Raw genomic sequence first — 12375 nt, 5'->3', positions numbered from 1 at the left:
CTGAGTAGAGAATTATTAGGCCAAATGGAATTTGTTAAGCTGGTGAATAATAATGTATTGAAACAAGCTCTGTGACAAGTCTAAGTCACTGGGTGAACTCTGGCAAACCAAGTTCCCTTGCTGAGCTTCACTTTCCTTTTCTTTATGGCTTTATATCTACATTTTAATCCATGATCACTTTGAATTAATATTTGTACATGGTGTGAGTTTTAGGGTGAGGTTCTTTTCTCCCCCCCCCCCCCTTTCTTTCCTTTCTCTCTAGCTGGGACATTCTCTTGTTCTACCACTATTTCTTGAGAAGACTGTCCTTCCTTTGCTAAGTTCAGTTTCCTCTTCTTTTAAATGAAGGAGTTGGATTTATACTAGAGGAAATCACTGATCCCTTCTAGCTTTATGAATCTATTCAACCCACTTTTCCTGATGTGCACTTCCTGTGAACAAAGCTATTCTTCATATCATATATATGTAAAAAAGGTCATCTAGTTGAAATTCAGAATTCATGTTGGATATTGTTCAGTTGATAGATTTTCCTGTAAAAACTATGGTTTTAGAAGTTTGATGAAAATATATAGAAATTCTTAGTATTAAAAAAAGAAAAATCATTAGTCTATCATGTATGACTTTTTTGGACAAACTTAATGGATTGTGGGTTTTGCTTTACTTGGAATGGAGGGTGAAAGATGGTTTACTTCTCAATTAAAAAGCAACAACTGGTTAATCTTTGTATTGGATTCACAAACTGAAGGGGTAAAATAGTAATTGTGTCATGATTATAAAATAGAGTGAGGTGGAAATCAAGAGGTAAGGCTGGAGTCAATTTTTTTTCCCTCAAAGGATCACAGAAATCTTTATTCTCAAAAAGATCATCAATCCTCGTCACAGAGAAAACATATCAAACAAGAGTGAATGATATGGATGCCCTGTGGAGTTTCACATGTTTGTGTATCCAGTATGTAAACAAATATATAAGCAAAAGACATTTTAGAGTTCTGTTCCTAAAGTCCATAGTTGTGAAATATCTTTTTAGTTTTCAGATAATGAATCAGAACAAGGGGATACAATACATGTCAGAGCTATTCTCTGAGAATGGGTGAGCTCTAGAGTCATACTTCCTGGGGCTGCCAGCTTGTGAGCTTTCAAAATTAAGCAGAGCTTGTACTTTAGTAGGAAATGTCCACAAAACACATGCTCAAAGGGAGAAACAATGGTAGCAACCAAATACTAGAGGTTGAAAAGTGCCTGGTTATATTGAGAAAATGATTTAGGTCTTTTTCTTGAAACAAGTTTGTCCTAAAACTCGAGAAATAGACCCAACCATGTTTAGATACAAGGAAGTAGCAAGGCCTACACCTAAGGAGGTACTGATCACTGCATCATATTAGATGAAGTGAAAGAAAAAGGGAATTTTATTTTGGAGAATCAGTCTACAAAAACTCCTACATTGTAAACCAAACCCTTTGTGTTTTAATTCTCACTTCTGTTACTTTATGTCTGACTATCCCTGGGTCAGCCCAGGATTTGGGGGGATATAGATTTTCTCACCTAGAAAATTAGTTATTTGGACTAGATGACATTCACATTTTCTCCTACCTCTAAAATTGTGTGACCTTTTTCTAGATCATAAATTCTTTCTTTCTATACTGCTTCTCCACTAGTTCAGCAAATATGGAGCCACTCTTTTGTTTGCATACTGTGACAAAAAAGTGTCACATCTTATATAATTTATCAGAACTGTTCAAAATGGGCAAATCCATAGAGATGAAAGGTAGATTAGTGGTTACTGGGGGCTGAGAGTAGAAGAGAGTGAGAGTGATGACTAATGGGACTGGAGTGTCTTTTAGGAGTGATGCTGGTTTTGGGATGTTTCCTATGAACAAAATCATAATATGTGGCCTTGTGTGTGCTTCTTGTAGTGTAATGTTATCCTTGTCTGTTCATGTTATAGCATGTAGCAATACATTTCTTTTTTGACTGAGTAATAATCCATTGTATAGACACAACCCATTTTATTTATCCATTCATGTGTTGGTTATTGTTTCCACATTTGGAATTTTAGGAATTATACTGCTGTGAATATTATTGTTTAGGGTTTTGTAGATATGTTTTATTCCCCCAATATATGTCTAGGAATAGTATCGCTGGGTCATTGCCACATGCACCCATTCTGTGCTCAGGCCTGTGATCCCTTGTCATCCTGCTTGAGAAACTACCATGTCTTTCAGACACAGGTCATTATCTCAACTTCCTTTGTTCTAGTCTAGAAGACTAGCTTACAACCCCCAGAAACCAATTATTTAGTGTTACTGTGGGATTTATATCTGTATGGGGTCCTCACTTACCGAGCCTAGTCCTTGTGTTGAGCTGTAGTCAAGCCTCACCTGCCACATCCTCAGCTCTCTGAGAAAGATTGGGTAGTGATCTGAGTTTGGCTTTCATTTGCAGTCCTTTAGCTATTGTGTGTGGCAGCTCCTACTCTTCTTTCTTCAGTTTCCCAAAGCACTGCTTGCTTCCTGACCCATTGATTGATATATATATATATATATGTACTCACACATACTGGCATCATAATGTTTACTTAAAGAGCCTCTCTATTATTAAGAGAGGCCTCTCTATTATTAAGATCCTGTAGAATTCCCAGAGGAATAGAGTGCCTGGCTTCAAGATGCTGTAACATTCCTAGCACCCAGGAATGGGTCTGCGGCAACAAAGCTGAGGAGTGGAAACCCTTCCTCTGCTGCTGGCTGTGTTGCATTCTACTGCAGTTTCCTTTCTTTGCATTGCTGCACATAACCCCTCCAACCCCCTGTGCTGGCCCTGCTGGTCACAGTGGAGAATTTTGACTCCCATGGGGTCAATGTCCTGTCAAGCAGTTTTTATTGACAGCTTTTTGTTTGCTGTGCATCTCCTTGGCTTGCTTACCAACACCAACTAGATTTGGTTTCTTTCATACCCAAACCAGAACACATTTGGGTATCCTGAGATTTTATACAGCATGTATTTTTTGTTATATGAACCTAACCTAACTTGTATTCTCATATGAAGTAATGCAAATCTACTTTTGTTCTAGTGGAGCTATTTTGGTAACATTTAAGCAATTTTGGTTCAGTTTAGGGGGTGAATTCAAGGTTTTTATAACTCAGTTTGAGCTTCATTTCATATTAATGACAGCCATTTTAACTTATCTGAATAAAACATTTTTGTTTTCTGTCACTGTGTGTTACAAAGATTCCCCCCACTCCCCTGGTTCTTAAGAGAAAGAAAATCTTTGATTTATGTTTATGGATTCTATCCTCCTTTGAAAGCAGGGTCTAACTGATCATTGACACAAATTAGTGTTCTAGAATCTACCTTCAGAATTAGAGTATTATTGGGTGTGAAGAAGTGAAGACTATAGGTCGTGGGCTTTAGATATCTGCAGGGTTGAAGGGGGCAAGGTGAAGAGGGGACAAGGTGAGGGAGAAGTGAACCTCTGCCCTTGTTCTCCAGAAAAGATCTGCTTAGTCCTGTTTTGTATTTTGAGAAACAACATAAGATCATGTTTACACAAGGAAGAAATGGTTCCACTTAACTTTAAAAAAATAAAAGAAAATGGCTTAAAATATATTGCTAGAGGTCATAGAGATAGGACTCAGGCTTTCTTTGCATTGCTGGATGTAAGCCCTTGAGACCACACATGGGGGAAGAAAAGAAAAAATTAGCTACATGTTTACTAACTTCTGAGAATCACAATCACACACACCACACACCACAAAATAGGCAAAAACAGGCACTTCTCTCAGGGCCATGTACATTTAAAGTTTAGATGAAATATGGTTAAATGGTTTTTGCTCATTTTCAGAGTAAATGGGACAAATTTATGGGACAGAATCAGGCTTTCTTATCTTTTTTTTTAAGATCCTAAACTTTATTTTATTTTATTTTATTTTTTTTAATTGGTTGTTCAAAACATTACAAAGCTCATGACATATCATCTTCCATACATTTGATTCAAGTGGGTTATGAACTCCCATTTTTTACCCCAAATACAAGTTGCAGAATCACATCAGTTACACATCCACATTTTTACATAATACCATATTAATGACTGTTGTATTCTGCTGCCTTTCCTATCCCCTACTATCCCCCCTCCCCTTCCCTCTCATCTTCCCTCTCTACCCCATCTGCTGTTGTTTAATTCTCTCCCTTGTTTTTTTTTCCCCTTTCCCCTCACAAACTCTTATATGTAATTTTGTGTAACAATGAGGGTCTCCTTCCATTTCCATAGTTTCCCTTCTCTCTCCCTTTCTCTCCCCCCACTCGTCTCTGTTTAATGTTAATCTTTTCCTCATGCTCTTCTTCCCTGTTCTGATCTTAGTTGCTCTCTTTATATCAAAGAAGACATTTGGCATTTGTTTTTTAAGGATTGGCTAGCTTCACTTAGCATAATCTGCTCTAATGTCATCCATTTCCCTGCAAAATCCATGATTTTGTCATTTTTTTAGTGCTGCGTAATACTCCATTGTGTGTAAATGCCACAGTTTTTTAATCCATTCATCTATTGAAGGGCATCTGGGTTGATTCCAAAGTCTAGCAATTGTGAATTGTGCTGCCATGATCATTGATGTGGCAGTATCCCTATAGTATGCTCTTTTAAGGTCCTCAGGGAATAGACCGACAAGGGCGATAGCTGGGTCAAATGGTGGTTCCATTCCCAGCTTTCCTAGGAATCTCCATACTGCTTTCCATATTGGCCGCACCAGTTTGCAGTTCCACCAGCAATGTACAAGTGTACCCTTTTCCCCACATCCTCACCAGCACTTATTGTTGCTTGACTTCATAATGGCTGCCAATCTTACTGGAGTGAGATGGTATCTTAGGGTGGTTTTGATTTGCATTTCTCTGACTGCTAGAGATGGTGAGCATTTTTTCATGTACTTATTGATAGATTGTATGTCCTCCTCTGAGAAGTGTCTGTTCAGGTCCTTGGCCCATTTGTTGATAGGGTTGTTTGTTATCTTGTTGTTTAATTTTTTGAGTTCTTTGTATATTCTGGATATTAGGGCTCTATCTGAAGTGTGAGGAGTAAAGATTTGTTCCCAGGATGTAGGTTCCCTATTTACCTCTCTTATTGTTTCTCTTGCTGAGAAAAAACTTTTTAGTTTGAGTAAGTCCCATTTGTTGATTCTAGTTATTAACTTTTGTGCTACGGGCGTCCTATTAAGGAATTTGGAGCCCGACCCCACAATGTGTAGATCGGAGCCAACTTTTTCTTGTATCAGGTGCAGAGTCTCTGATTTGATATCTAGCTCCTTGATCCATTTTGAATTAACTTTTGTGCATGGCGAGAGAAAGGGGTTCAGCTTCATTTTGTTGCATATGGATTTCCAGTTTTCCCAGCACCATTTGTTGAAGATGCTATCCTTTCTCCATTGCATGCTTTTAGCGCCTTTATCAAATATAAGAAAGTTGTAATTTTGTGGATTGATCTCTGTGTCCTCTATTCTGTACCATTGGTCCACCTGCCTGTTTTGGTACCAGTACCATGCTGTTTTTGTTACTATTGCTCTGTAGTACAGTTTGAAATCTGGTATCGCTATACCTCCCGATTCACACTTCCTGCTTAGAATTGCTTTTGCTATTCTGGGTCTTTTGTGTTTCCATATGAATTTCATGATAGCTTTATCTATTTCTACCAGAAATGCCGTTGGGATTTTGATTGGCATTGCATTGAACCTGTAGAGAACTTTGGGTAATATCGCCATTTTGATGATGTTGTTTCTGCCTATCCATGAACAGGGTACATTTTTCCATCTTCTAAGATCTTCTTCTATCTCTCTCTTTAGGGTTCTGTAGTTTTCATTGTATAAATCTTTCACCTCTTTTGTTAGGTTGATTCCCAAGTATTTTATTTTTTTTGAGGATATTGTGAATGGGGTGGTTTTCCTCATTTCCATTTCAGAAGTTTTGTTACTGATATACAGGAATGCCTTTGATTTATGCATGTTGATTTTATATCCTGCCACTTTGCTGAATTCATTTATTAGTTCTAGTAGTTTCTTTGTAGACCCTTTTGGGTCTTCTAAGTATAGGATCATATCGTCCGCAAATAGTGATATTTTAAGTTCTTCTTTTCCTATTTTTATGCCTTTAATTTCTTTTGTCTGTCTAATTGCTCTGGCTAGTATTTCAAGGACTAAATTAAATAGAAGTGGTGATAGAGGGCATCCCTGTCTTGTTCCAGATTTTAGCGGGAATGCCTTCAGTTTTTCTCCATTTAGAATAATGGTAGCCTGAGGCTTAGCATATATAGCTTTTAAAATGTTGAGGTAAGTTCCTGTTATCCCCAGTTTTCCTAGTGTTTTGAACATAAAAGGATGCTGTACTTTGTCGAATGCTTTTTCTGCATCTATCGAGACGATCATATGGTTCTTATCTTTAAGTCTATTGATGTGGTGAATAAAATATTTATTGATTTCTATATATTGAACCAACCTTGCATCCCAGGGATGAATCCTACTTGATCATGGTGCACAATTTTTTTGATATGCTTTTGTATTTGATTCGCCAGGATTTTATTGAGAATTTTTGCATCTATGTTCATTAGAGATATTGGTCTGTAGTTTTCTTTCTTTGAAGTGTCTTTGTCTGGTTTCGGGATCAGGGTGATGTTGGCCTCATAGAATGAATTTGGAAGAGCTCCTTCTTTTTCTATTTCTTGAAATAGCTTGAAAAGTATTGGTATTAATTCTTCTTTGAAGGTTTTGTAAAACTCCGCTGTATACCCATCTGGTCCAGGGCTTTTTTTGGTTGGTAGTCTTTTGATGGCTTCTTCTATTTCTTCCTTTGTTATTGGTCTGTTTAAATTGTGTGTGTCTTCCTGACTCAATCTGGGCAGCTCATATGACTTAAGAAATTTTTCGATGTCTTCACTGTCTTCTATTTTATTAGAATATAGGGTTTCAAAATACTTTCTAATTATCTTCTGTATTTCTGTAGTGTCTGTTGTGATATTGCCTTTTTCATCCCATATATTAGTGATTTGAGTTTTCTCTCTTCTTCTCTTCGTTAGCATGGCTAAGGGTCTGTCAATCTTATTTATTTTTTCAAAGAACCAACTTTTAGTTTTATCAATTTTTTCAATGTTTTTTTTTGTTTCAATTTCGTTGATTTCCGCTCTGATTTTAATTATTTCTTGTCTTCTGCTATATTTGCTGTTGTTTTGCTCTTCCTTTTCTAGGGTTTTGAGATGTAGTGTGAGTTCGTTTATTTGTTGGTTTTTTCTTTTTTTGAGGAATGAACTCCAGGAAATGAATTTCCCTCTTAAAACTGCTTTCATTGTGTCCCATAGATTCCGGTATGTTGTGTCTGAATTGTCGTTTATCTCTAAGAATTTTTTCATTTCCTCCTTTATGTCTTCTGTAACCCATTGATCATTCAGTAACATATTGTTTATTTTCCATGTGATGCAGGATTTTTCCTTCCTTCTTTTTTCATTGATTTCCAGTTTCATTCCATTATGATCAGATATGGTGCATGGTATTATCTCCACTCCTTTATATTTACTAAGAGTTGCCCTATGGCATAATATATGATCTATCTTTGAGTAAGATCCATGTGCTGCTGAGAAGAACGTGTATCCACTTGATGATGGTTGATATATTCTATATATGTCGGTTAAGTCTAGGTTATTGATTGTGTCATTGAGTTCTATAATTTCTTTATTCAGCTTTTGTCTGGAGGATCTGTCTAATGGCGAGAGCGGTGTGTTGAAGTCACCCATAATTATTGTGTTGTGGTCAATTTGACTCTTGAACTTGAGGAGAGTTTGTTTTATGAACGTTGCTGCACCATTATTTGGTGCATATAAATTGATAATTGTTATGTCTTGTTGGTGAATAGTTCCTTTTAACAGGATATAGTGTCCTTCTTTATCCCTTTTGATTAACTTAGGTTTGAAGTTGATTTTATTCGATATGAGTATGGCCATTCCTGCTTGCTTCCGAGGGCCATGTGAGTGGTATGATTTTTCCCAACCTTTCACCTTCAGCCTGTGTATGTCTTTTCCTATCATATGAGTCTCCTGAAGGCAGCATATTGTTGGATTTGTTTTTTTGATCCAGGTTACCAGCCTGTGTCTCTTGATTGGTGAGTTTAGTCCATTAACATTTAAGGTTACAATTGAAATATGATTTGTACTTCCAGTCATGTTTATTTATTTATTTATTTTAGTTTGGCTAGTTTTTACTTTTTGGTTGTTTTCCTCCCCCTTTACTGAGATACCTCCCGCTGTTGGTTTTGGGCACTGTTTTTCCATTCCTCTTCTTGTAGAATTTTGCCCAAAATGCTTTGCAGTGCTGGTTTTCTGGCTGCGAAATCTTTTAGCTTTTGTTTATCGTGAAAGATTTTAATTTCATTGTCAAATCTGAAGCTTAATTTTGCTGGATACAGTATTCTTGGTTGGAATCCATTATTTTTCAGCGTTTGAAATACATTGTTCCAGGATCTTCTCACTTTCAAAGTCTGTGATGAAAAATCAGCCGTTAACCTAATTGGTTTACCCCTGAATGTAATCTGCCTCCTTTCCCTCATAGCTTTTAATATTCTCTCCTTGTTCTGTATGTTGGCTATCTTCATAATTATATGTCTTGGAGTTGGCCTATTACAGTTTTGGATGTTTGGGGTCCTGTAGGCTTCCAGGATTTGGCAATCCATTCCATCTTTCATCTCTGGGAAGTTTTCTAGGATTATTTCATTCAATAGGTTGTCCATTCCTTTGGCTTGAATCTCTGTGCCTTCTTCTATCCCAATGACTCTCAAATTTGGTTTTTTGATGAGATCCCATATCTCTTGGATAGATTGCTTGTGAGATTTAAGCATCTTTTCAGTATTGACTATATTCTTTTCAAGTTGATAAACTTTGTCTTCATTATCTGATGTTCTGACTTCTACTTGATCTAGTCTATTTGTAATATTCTCATTAGCATTTTTAATCTGGTTTATGGTTTCTTGCATTTCTAAAATCACTGTTTGGTTTTTTTTTTTTTAAGATCTCTATCTCCTGGTAAAGCTCGTTCTTTGCAGTTTGAATTTGTTTGTTTAGTTGGTTTTCAAAATATACTTTCAATTCTTGGATTTGCTGTCTCATGTCTTCTCTAAAATTCCATTCCATCTGAGTTAGGTATGCCTTGATTTCTTTCCCTGTCCATATTTCTGATGCTTCTAGGTCCTCCTGTAGATTTAAGTTGTCCTGCATTATCTGTACTCCTTTTTTCCCTGGTTTTTTCATGTTGTTCATGTTACTTTCCAGCTCTGTTTGACTGCTTTGTAACTGCTTTCTCCTATACATTTGTTTTGGCTTTGTTTATATCTGTTGTCTCTCCTTTGTGGTGGGAGATTATGCCTATAGATGTTGGGCTTTATTGTACTTTAGAGCTGATTCATTCAATTTATAAAGGGCTTCCGGATTTTGTATGCATATAGTGATTTGTTTTTTGTTCTTAGGACTTTAGGTTAGGTGCTATGAAGGTATAAGGGTTAGTATGTCTTGGCTACTTTAGAAGATTGCTCTACTGAAGGGGGATGCTAACCGTCAATTGGATCAGGGTGTTGGTAGTAGCTAGGTATTTAGGAGCACTATAGACGGCCTCGAAACATTCACCTGTTTGCATTTAGACAGTTACACGAAATGGAGGACGTAATGCTTGGGATGAAAGTTGGGGGGAAGGGGAAGGAAGGTGCTCTTGAAAAGAAAGAAGGAGGGGGAGTTAGATAGCATAGAGGAGAATGGAAAGAACAATAAAACTTGGAAGGGGAGAGAAAGAGGGAAAAAGGGAGAGAAAAAATAAAATAAAATAAGAAATAAAATTAGGTCTTAGGGATCCATTTTCTTCTCTTCCCGTAGGCAAAGTTGTGCCCTCTGGGCTGAGATTTGCCCTCAATGTGTCAACAGCAATCCCTGTAAGGCGGCTCCTGGGAGTCTCTCAATCCTGTTGGTCCAGAGCCGTTTCACTTCTACGGCCCCTCCTCCCCTTCCTCCTGCCAGCCAGCCAGGTCCTGTGCACTGGAGGAGGTTCTCCAAGGATTTGGTTACACTTTCAGCCCCTCCGAGTGCTCTATTTCCCTAATGACTGAGCACTCTCTCTGTCATTCATCTAAGCCCCAGTGCTGTGGAGCTGTGTTCTGGGAGTCAATAGTTTAATTTTTCCAGACCCCTTTGGTGGGCACACCTTCGGAGTCTGGCGGCTAAGACCATTGGTGTCGCCACTGGTGGTAATGGGAGTTGGGGGTCGAGGATCCCCTCTGCTTCCCTCAGCCCCTACAATCACGACCACTCCACTGGCGGTAGGAGGAGTTGGGGGTCTGGAGTGTCCTCTGTTTCCCTCCGCCCCTACCGTCACGCCCTCTCAGTTGGCGGTTGGGGGAGTTGGGGGTGGGGAGTCTTCTCTGCTTCCCTCTGCCCCTACAGTCACGACCTCGTCACTGGCAGTATTGGGAGTTGGGGGTCGAGAGTCCTTTGGCCCTTACGGTCACGCCCACGGAGAGATTTTGAAGTTTCCCGGTTGTTTGTATCTGATGCGGGTGGGAGTCACACACCTGCTAAAGTAGATTCCGCTGGGAAGGAATCTCTTTGGCAGAACTTTGGTGACTTCCCCTCTCTGATATGGTGGGCCCCTGCCTCCTTGCTGGAGTATCCGAAGGGAGGGGTGGAACTGGCTTGTCTCTGGTCTGACACAATCTCTGGTTTTAGTTCCCAGTTCGCTATTTCATAAAGGCTTGGTTAGATTTCCTTCACATCGTCTCAGGGGGGGGAGCCGTTTGCCAGGTGGGTGGGGCCGTTCGCAGTGGGGGCGGGGCCGTTAGCAGAGCTGGGAGGGCACAGGCCGTTTGCCGGGCGGGGACCCTTCTCGCCGCGCGGGCTGCTGGGGGCCGCCTGCAGAGCCAGGCCAGCGCTGGCCGCGGGCGGGGCGCCAGCAGAGCCCGGAGGGCGGGGGGCCCGTTTGCCGGGTGGGCGGGGCCGTTTGCAGAGCCGGGCGGGCAGGGGGCCGTTAGCCGTTCGGGCGGGGCGTTAGCAGAGCCGGGAGGGCACAGGCCGTCTGCCGGGCCAGGCAGGGACCCTTCTCGCTGTGCGGGCTGCCAGGGGCCGCCAGCAGAGCTGGGAGAGCTGGGGGGGCCGTTTGCCGGGTGGGCGGGGCCGTTAGCAGAGCCAGGAGGGCGCAGGCCGTTTGCCAGGCCCGGTGGGGACCCTTCTCGCCGCGCCGGCCACCGGGGGCCGCTTGTAGAACCTGGTAGGCAGCGGCCTCGTGGCTAAGAGCCAGGCGGGCGGGGTGGCCGATCACAGAGCGAGCGGGGCCGCCAGGAGAGCCGGGATGGCGGGGGCCGTCTGCTGGGCCAGGCAGGGACCCTTCTCGCTGCCCCGGGCCGCCGGGGGCCACTTGCAGAGCCGGTTGGGCGGTGGCTGAGGGATTGGACCTCTGCGCCCGCGTGGCCGGCCAAGATTCACTTGTCTGGGGCCAACTGTCACCTCTAATATAACTTACTAATTCCTGGCAGGTCTCCTTTCAGCAGAATTTTGCTAGAAGTTCCTCAGTAGGTACAATGTAGCTGTTTTAATGGGTGTTTCTGATCCGGTTAATGTGGAGATACTGAAAGTGCTGCTTCCTTGCCGGCCGCCATGTTGGATCTCCTTTCTTATCTTTAAACTGGGGCAAATATCTCATAGTTATCTTTGTGTCTCCTTTTTGGACCTTATCCAGAAAGTATAAAAATTATCAATATTCTCATGTAGTAGAACGACAGGGGACTCAATTTTGTGCAGCCATGGATATCTTAGGATACACTCTTTGGATGTGTTACTGCATATAATATTAGGTGGTTACCACCAGCCCTTCCAGTAAGCAAAACTGTAGGCCAAGCTGAAAACACTCTACACACAGTGAAGCATTCATTCACCAAGGATGTTTTAAGAAGACATGATTAAGGAAGTGTACCATGGGGTGGAAAGACCAGGAACTGTAATGCCAGGCAGGTGTACATGGGAGAAGAGGCTCAGCAAAAATAACAACAAAAAAGAAATGGCATATGCCCTTGGAACCTGTCTCCTCATCAGTAAAAGAAAAATCATAATAACCATTTTGCAGTGTTGTTCTGTTAGAAATAATGTAGAGAAACAACCAGCTAAGAATCAATACATCATAGATATCACCCAGTCAGCACATAGTGTGGTGTGGTTCACTGACCTCATGATGACTTGCTTGGCCAGTGGCATAGCCACTGTGGACTGCCGTAGCCCTGTGCCATTGGCAACTGTTACTCTTGTGGCAATTTTACTTCCCATCCTGCAGAAGAGCAGTGCCTTTGGGGACCTAGCCCAGGGTCTTGAACACATTGAATACTTGA

Source organism: Marmota monax, unplaced genomic scaffold (genome assembly GCF_021218885.2).
Source record: "Marmota monax isolate L192 unplaced genomic scaffold, Marmota_monax_Labrador192_F-V1.1 WCK01_AAM20220418_F8-fsc00219, whole genome shotgun sequence".
Taxonomy (NCBI): domain Eukaryota; kingdom Metazoa; phylum Chordata; class Mammalia; order Rodentia; family Sciuridae; genus Marmota; species Marmota monax.
This window is presented reverse-complemented; position numbering follows the sequence as displayed.